The sequence below is a fragment of the Bufo gargarizans genome, chromosome 5 (genome assembly GCF_014858855.1).
Source record: "Bufo gargarizans isolate SCDJY-AF-19 chromosome 5, ASM1485885v1, whole genome shotgun sequence".
Lineage (NCBI taxonomy): Eukaryota > Metazoa > Chordata > Amphibia > Anura > Bufonidae > Bufo > Bufo gargarizans.
Window position 1 is genome coordinate 34,192,781 of NC_058084.1, and position 9,213 is coordinate 34,201,993.

The 9,213-nt window shown below is 44.2% G+C and overlaps 1 long non-coding RNA gene across 1 annotated transcript; it reads left to right on the forward strand.

Annotated features, from left to right (window-relative positions):
- Nucleotides 1-2,940: 2,940 nt before the first annotated feature.
- On the forward strand, nt 2,941-5,465 carry LOC122937738. The gene is made up of 3 exons (XR_006389906.1): nt 2,941-3,118; nt 4,811-4,967; nt 5,095-5,465. It is a non-coding gene; the product is annotated as an uncharacterized LOC122937738 (long non-coding RNA).
- The last annotated feature ends 3,748 nt before the right edge of the window (nt 5,466-9,213 follow it).

Sequence of the window (9,213 nt, forward strand, 5' to 3'; positions counted from 1 at the left end):
TCCACACCTCCTGTTCAGGTGTGGATAATGTGACCTTTACCTCCCCCTATTTAGTCTGACTTTACCTATCACTCCTTGCTCTGGATAGCTTTATTTGGTTTTGGAAGAGCTGGAGTGTGGTTCTTGTTGAAGTCCTGTTCATCTATCATCCTCAGAAGTTAAGTGTTCCGCTTGTTGTGTTTTGTATTCCCCCCCGGTTGTTTATTAGGCTTCAGCGAGACGCTGGTTCCTTCAACAGGGAAGGAATGGGTTGTCTCTGCCCTGTCATGACCTTTAGGGCATCCGAGGGTTACCAGGGTTTTCCAGGTTCCTGTGTATGGGTATCTCTACCATCGTGCCCATACGGATAGGAGTTCGGGTCAGGAGTAGGGTTTTATAGGTGGTGACCCTTTTCCTTCCCTAGCGGTGAGGCCTAGTGTCTTTCCTCTTCCTTCTTGTTGTCTTTTGGTGTTCTCCCCTACTACATCCGTGACACAATCCCTAGAAGACACAAAAATGCAATAAAAGTCTTATAAAACCAAGTGCATTTAAAGGGGGCGCTCGGCTATTTTCGGAACTCCAAAAGCAGTGAGCAGAACAGGTCCCAGACGTGGGACCAGTAATTATCGGTCGGACATTTTTGACGGATCCTATGGATAGGCCATAAACGTCCAGATGCTTTACCAGAATGCCTGCAGGTTATTTTCTGATGCTTAGTGTTGAGCGAATCGAAGTATCTTAAGTGGACTTCCATCCGAATTTCAGGAAAAATTTGATTCACCACTAAGCCGAATCTCCTCGTGCTTTGTGGTCCACGTGGTGAAGCTATCATGCCCACCACAGATCCTTTGGCGGGCTTTATTCGATCAAGGCGGTAGCGGACGGCGTCTTCACGATCAAGTGGATGAGGAGAGTATTTTTTTTTTTTTTTAACACCAGATTTTTTTAACACCAGATTAACCCCTGATGAGATGAATGTGTCTCTCTGATTTCGTGATCAGCATTGAACGAGGCATCTAAGGAGTTAAATGATGAGGTGCAGATTTAACTCAAGGGGGACGGATCCGTTTTCACTGACACAATATGACACAATAGAAAACGGATCCGTCCTTCGTTGACTTTCAATGGTGTTCAAGACAGATCCGTTTTGGCTATGTTAAAGATAATACAAACGGATCAGTTCTGAACGGATACATGCAGTTGTATTATCGGTGCAGATCCATGACGGATCCGCACCAAACGCGAGTGTGAAAGTAGCCTTATGCTCAGACTTTCTGCTGTGAAAACAGATACAAATCCATTAAAATACAAATGAGCACAGAACGAAGGCCCCAGACCAGCACTGGCCACGAGTCTGTAGATGCAGAAGCTTTACAAATAGATCTACCGTATAGTGAAGTATTAGAGCCCCACCTAGTGGGCACATTGTTAATTGCTAGAGAATATAGGGGGAGATTTGTGAAACCGTTCTAAAACAAAACCCAGTAGCATCTAATTCCAGTGCAGCAAACATTTGCGGAAAGCACTACGCTGCGCTGTGGTTTTTCTCTTGCGTTGGCAGATTCCAGCAAAAATGCTAGACAAAATATCACAGTATGCTGCACTTTTTGTCTGGCAGAAAGATGGATATCTCGATCAGCGGACCCCATTATAGCCAATGAGATCTGTTGGGCGACACTGGGGTCCATTATAGGAGGGATCCAGCCATTTTCTTCCTAGACTGAAGCAGTTAACAAAAACATGACACAGATGTGAACCTGGCCTCAGATAGTTTAGTAAATCAGTGAAATAAATAAAAGTCAAATAAATAAAATCAAATATCTCAATTCTTGATTTGATCTGCCAGACTGTTCAGTCATCGTAAGGACTCATGCACATGAACGTATTTTTTTCCGTGTCTGTTCCGTTTTTTTTTTTGCGGACCATATGCGGAACCATTCATTTCAATGGGTACACAAAAAAAGCGTAAATTACTCCATGTGCATTCCGTTTCCGTATGTCCATTCGCAAAAAAAAATAGAACATGTCCTATTATTGTCCGCATTACAGACAAGGATAGGACTGTTCTATCAGGGGCCATCTGTTCGATTCTGCAAAATACGGACTGCACACCGACCTCATCCGTATTTTTTGCAGATCCGTTTTTTGTTGACCGCAAAATACATACAGTTGTGTGCAATGAGCCTTAGGCCTCATGCACACGACCGCATTTTGTTTCCGTGTCCAATCCTTTTTTTTGCGGATAGGATGCGGACCCATTCATTTCAATGGGTCCGCAAAAAACGCGGACAGCACACCGTGTGCTGTCCGCATCAGTATGTCCGTTCCTCCGCAAAAAAAATAGTGCATGTCTGATTTTTTTCCAAGACATGCTACATGCACACGACCGTATGTGTATTGCGGTCCGCAAATTGCGGATCCGCAAAAAAAATGGATGACGTTCTGTATGGCATCAGTTTTTTTGCGGATCCGTCTTTTTTGTGGATCCATTGTAATAATGCCCTATTTTTTTTGCGGAGCAACGGAACGGACATAGTGGTGGGCTGTCCGCGTTAGGGCTCGTTCACACGAACGTCTTTTTGCGTTCCGCATAAGGGTAGTTTTTATCGTTCTGTATACGGAACCATTCATTTCAATGAGTCCGCAAAAAAAACGGAAGGTGCTCCGTGTGGATTCCGTTTCCGTATTTCTGGTTTTCCATACCGCAAAAAGATAGAACATGTCCTATTATTGTCCGCAAATCACGGTCCTTGGCTCCATTCAAGTCAATGCGTCCGCAAAAAAACTGAATACATACGGAATGCAACCGTATGTCATCCGTTTGTCTTGCGTTTTTGCGGAACCACCTGTTCTTCAGGTTCAGGCCAGCCCACCTTTGCCATGTGCTTCTTGTTAACAAATATTGGCAGAGCAGATGACCGGGAAAGTCCCCGAGGCCTTCAGTAGCTGCATGTCAGAAAAGTGAAGATGGATGTGGAGAAGCTCATCACACAAATCCAAGAAAGACCCCAAATCTGGGACACCCGCTGTGACGGTTACCGTGACCGTGTAGCCAAGGAGCGGGCATGGGAGGAGGTGGCGCAACATATGATGGCCAGCCAATGGGAGAAGGCAAATTCAAAAAAGCGGCGTGACTTAAGTAAGACTACTTATTGTATACTACTAAGATTCTTGCGTTTTTACTTTTTGTTAAGTAGATTTCTGTGTACATTTTATGCAGCAGCGTAGCTATAGGGCCCTTGCAGATAAGCGTTGGTCTTGCTGCGAATCTGCAGTGCAGCTCCCGGCCAGACCTCCCAGCACTGTGGGGGGTCTCAAAGCATTATATTGATTTATGATGCTATGTTAACCCTTTAGGCCTCTTTCACACGGGCGAGATTTCCGCGCGAGTGCAATGCGTCAGGGGAACGCATTGGACCCGCACTCAATCCGGACTCATTCATTTCTATGGGGCTGTGCACATGAGCGGTGATTTTTACGCATCACTACCTTGTGCGTTTTTCACGCAATGCAGGCCCCATAGAAATGAATGGGGCTGCATGAAAATCGCAAGCAAGTGCAGAGGCGGTGCGATTTTCACGCATGTTTGCTAGGAGATGATCAGGATGGGGACTCGATCATTATATTATTTTCCCTTATAACATGGTTATAAGGGAAAATAATAGCATTCTTAATACAGAATGCATAGTACAATAGGGCTGGAGGGGTTAAAAAAAATAAAAAAATAATAATATAACTCACCTTAATCCACTTGCTCGCGCAGCCGGCTTCTCTTCTGTCTTCATCTTTGCTGTGCAGAAGGAAAATGACCTGTCGTGACGTCACTGCGCTCATCACATGGTCCGTCACATGATCTATCACCCCGGTGATGGATCATGTGATGGACCATGTGATGAGCGCAGTGACATCATCAAAAGTCCTTTACCCAGGTCCTGAAGAAAGAAGACAGAAGAGATGCCGGCTGCGTGAACAAGTGGATTAAGGTGAGTTATAACTATGTTATAAGGGAAAATAATTACAAATACACAACCTTGAACCCAAACCTGAACTCCAGTGAAGAAGTACAGGTCTGGGTACCACATTCAGTTTTTTATCACGCGCGTGTAAAACACATTGCACCCGCGCAATAAAAACTGAACAACTGAACACAATCGCAGTCAAAACTGACGCAATTGCGTACCTACTCGCGCGGGTTTGCCGCAATGCACCCGGGACGCATCCTGAGCCAAAACGTGACGCCCGTGTGAAAGAGGCCTTACAGTTCTGGAATGTATTGGATAACACTGGCAGCATTATGTCAGTGTTATCCAATACATTCCAGAACTGTTAGGGGTAACATAAGATCATAAATCAATATAATGCTATGTGACCCCTGGCAGGCCGGGCGCTGCGCTGCAGACTCGCAGCATGGGCACACTCGTCTGCAAGGGCACATTGGGGAAGCAGGCCTATTGTGTAATGATCAGCACAACTATGAAGGGGGACATCCAGGGGGGTATAAATTTATTACAAAGAAGTACCTCCCCTCAGTACTTGCTTGGATAATAAACTTGGAAAATTGCAGAATTTGTAGGAAGTTTATGTTGTGTCTTATACACTACTCACTTTTTGCCTCTATTGTAAAGCACATCAGTGATTTCTTACGTGATTGAATATTATGTTTAGATCCAGCAAAATCACATGTACACGCTTCCAAAGTATATAAAGGTCAGTCCCCAGTAATGTATACGTTATTTCAAAATCTACTGTGCCATTCTAGTATAGTACTAATATTATTTTTTGGGAAATATGTATATTAAAATGTATTTTTGTGTATGTTGTGTTTTAACAGTTCAAAGAGTAAAGACAAGATGGCATTCATGTCGTGACCAAGTGTGCCGTGAATTAATCCAATGAAAGGGTCATAGTGGTGATGGCGGTTTGCGTACAAAAACATATATGTATACCCGCCAGCTACAATTTCTGCGGCCTATTTCGGAATTAAGGCCGTCAGTATATGCTACCTGTGTTGGCTACAAAGTAGTTTTATATTCATAAGTTTATTTATGAAGAGATAATGTGTGATGCTTCCACAAGAAGAATCGTGTACTAATCCTCTTTCTTTCGCAATTTCAGCACCGTGGACAACCTTGAGGATGAAGGGCACAATTGCAGCAGCTCCCATGAGGAGGACCAAGCTTCTATTGGGCCACATTCACCACGTCCCGTGACCGGTGAGGAGGATCTAAGCACACAGGAGCTACCCACTCACCAACTGCAGGGAGAAGGTTCTGGTGTGGAAGCTGGAGGAGTTACTGCTTCCAGTCCAGGAGCACAGGCCAGGCAAGGTCAGCGGAGAAGAGGGGCTAGGGCTAGGGCCAATCCTTCATCTCGCTCAGATACTCGAGCAGTGGTTGACAGCCAGGTGATCCAGTATTTGAGCAAGAGAAGGAAGGAAGGTAAGGAGGAGAGAATGCTTGGTGGCCTAGCTCCCCTGATCCAAGGGTGGCCCCAAGAAAAAACAACCATGTATATGATTTTTATGACATCGGTGGCCGCAATAATGGACTCCAAACCAGACACACTGGAGCTACTTTGCTTTGTTGATGCCATGAAGCAGCGAGTGTATGCCCGGTCTATTGAGCCATAACCGGGACCGAGCATGCCACAAATTCACATCCGCCCTTGCAGTCTTCCTATGCCCCTGTATTCACAGGACCCCCAAACTTCTTGGCGCCCGCAGTACCCGCTACAAAGCACAATCCCCCAACAGTACAATCCACCTGGTGATGTGGGTGTTATTTCAGCCCAAGTTCGTGTTCCTTTCACCCCACAGCATTTTGAAGCTTGATTTGTATTTTTGGGACATTTAAGTTATGGCTGAATGTGAAGCCTTTATATTTTTATTTTTTTAATGATAAAAACTGTGGACAATCCAATCTTGTGTGGATCTCTTTATTTTAAATAAAAAAAAGGAAATCTTACACAATAATTTATTTCAAGCGTCAAGGGTCACAAGTGACAATGCAAACACATAGTTATATTTATTTCCAAACCATATGATTTTACGAAAAGTATAGTATGTATTGCAAAATCAATCTTCAAACATATATAGAGAGGTGACATCTTCTTCAATGTGTGACAATCCCAAGCAGGTAAATTGTAAACCATCGTAATGTGTCCTCCGCGCAAACCTAAGAAAAGAGGAGGATAGATGATGAGTCTGCACTCACACTCATATAAACATGTTATTCTGGACTAGAAAACATTTGTTAATGTATTAGGTGTGATGAGGTATTTGAAGGTTTATGTAGGCAAAAGATTAGACACTGTACAATTTCATTGTACATAAAATATTGGGTACTTTTGGTCTAACAGTTTTGACTACAATACACCCCAGCCCGCAAGCCCACAACAAGGGTCCTCTTTGTCTTGCGAGTCCCTACACTATCTACTATAATAAAACACAAAAGCCATTGAAGTGTTTGCCTAACGCATTTAGTTTAGATAACGCGTCTCATAAAGCATGTGTGTTAACTCTACTACATCTGTATCTGCCCAAGCCTCCAATCTATCCAGATCCCTCTGTAGCAGTATACTGTCCTCTTCCGTGTCAATTACTTTACACAGTTTAGTGTCATCTGAAAAAATTACTATTTTACTATGCAAGCCTTCTACAAGATCATTAATAAATATATTGAAGAGAATAGGGCCCAATACTGACCCCTGAGGTACCCCACTAGTGACAGTGACCCAATCTGAGTGTGTACCGTTAATAACCACCCCCTGTTATCTATTACTGAGCCAGTTACTTACCCACATACAGACATTTTCTCCCAGTCCGAGCATTCTCATTTTATATACTAACCTTTCATGCGGTACAGTGTCAAATGCTTTGGAGAAGTCCAGATACACGACATCCATTGATTCACCGCTATCAAGTCTAGAACTTTACCTCCTCATAGAACTGATTAAATTATGCCTCTTGCACACGACCGTAAGCCCTTCGAGACATACGGTCCGTGAGCGGGCCATATCTCTTGGAGCGGCATTGATCCCGCATATGCCGTGCGGGGCAATAGTCCCGCGGGCGGCCAGACGTGCATAGCATCATTGTAATCTATGATGCTGTGTGCTCCCGTGCGCACGATGTCAATGCCGCCCAGGGACATATGGCCAGGTCACGGACCGTATGTCTCCGAGGTCATACGCTCGTGTGCAAGAGGCCTTAGTTTGACATGACCGATCCCTCATGAAGGAGAAGAGGTGTGAAGCTAACCCTCCTCAAAGACGTGAGTAAATCCCTACCTCTAGGCCATACTTCAACATATAATAGGAACTCTGCTCTCCCTGAGTGTTTTTTTATATGTTGTCTATATGAGTCTTTATATTTAGGAATCAGTTGCGGGATGGAAGCAGAGTGCTGAGAGAAATAAAGTGGACGCTGGTTTATATTGCAAGTGGTTAGGAAATCACAGCTCAAATGCGACATATTAGTGAAAACAGTTTTTTCTAGTTCATCATATCTATAGCCAATTTTCTGGCGCTCCGCTTAAAAGTTTTTTTCAGTTTTTATTTTATTTGCAATTGCAAACTTTTCAATCTTCCCAAATAACCACAGGCGTGCAATTCTGTTCTTTCACATTTAACTTTTTGCAAACAATTAACCTTTAGCAGTGATCCACTGGGTCACTGCACATGCAGCTCTCTCTTTAATAAGGGTACGGCCACACAGTCAGGTTTCCTGATGCAGTTTTGACAGCCAAAACCAGGAGGGCGTGCATTAAGGATGGTACCGATATTTTCTAGATGGTAGGCAAGGTCGGGAAAATTAGTCCCTAGTGTGTCCCTAATAGAAGGGGGAGGGGGCTAGTAGACCCTACCTACCTATACGGAGTGCTTGCTCCGCAAGGAGCGACCCCGTCCGGATACCTAACCCTGGTACGGGCCGGTGTCCCTAATATGCCCTATAGCACTCCGTATAGCTGGGTAGGGTCTACTAGCCCCCTCCCCCTTCTATTAGGGACACACTAGGGACTAATTTTCCCGACCTTGCCTACCATCTAGCAAATTTTGGTACCATCCTTAATGCACGCTCTCCAGTGACCACCACCCTCCAAGAACCGGACTTCTCCCCTGAGGCATCACCAACCAGGCTCCGTCCATACAGACCTGTCCGTCTATCAACTATCCGGGTGAGAACGTTCCATTCTTTACACTGGTGTATTGTCGTGCAATTGTTTTTGGCCCATCCGGGCTTGTCTAATTTTTGTATCCTTTTTTGTGCCATTTATTCTAATCTTATTACCATTAAATGTTAAGTTTTATTCCCTTTGATCCCCAATAAGGGATCAGTCCATTTACTCCACATATTTTGGGATTATTTTGGTCAAGGCTCCAAGCTAGACCCGTGCACTTTTTGTACAAAACCAGGAGGGAATTCAAAAAAGAGAAGTCGTATCCGTCCTTTACACTTTCTCTACTTTTACAATTCACTCTTGATTTTGGCTTCCAAAACTGCGTCAGGAAACCTGACCGTGTGGCCGTACCCCTTGAGCACCTGCAGTGTGTATTACTCAGGTCTGCAGAATGCATTACACACCTTGACGTGCTCATGACATGTATACATGTATTCAGCTTGTGGCCTCGTCTAATGTGACAATTACCACCAGATACTCCAGTTCTCATCAGCGTTTCAGAATAGTTATCTGATAATGGTCACATTTTATTTAAAAAACAAAACTTTTTTTTAACTTTTTGGCACATTCATAGTGAGCTGTTGTTTCTATATCTCAAAAGTTATGGAAACAGTGAAGCTCATTGTATCAGGCTGTTAACCCCTATTTACTTTGATGGGAACAGCATTGCAGTAACACTAGCTCTGTCCACTACATACAATGGAAGGTGCTGTAGTTCCGCAGCTGTTTTCGGTTTCCGGAACAGCTGATCGGCGGGGTGCGGCCAGATACTGATGGCCTATCCTAAAGACCAGAACACCCCTTCACGTGGCCTGTTCACACAGAGTCTTTAGCTGCCAGAATTTTGGTGCAGACTCTGCACTAAAATGGGGCAGCCATAGCATGAAGTCTACCTTTCATTGTCTTCAATGGAAGGCTATGCTGCCTTTCACATGACCAGCAGTTTGGACAGACACTGCTGGAAGCCATAGCGGGTGCTGCTCACAGATTAGCTCCTTTCAACCGAGATACACAACATTCACAATGAAAAACCATGGCAGAAACAGCAGAATACACA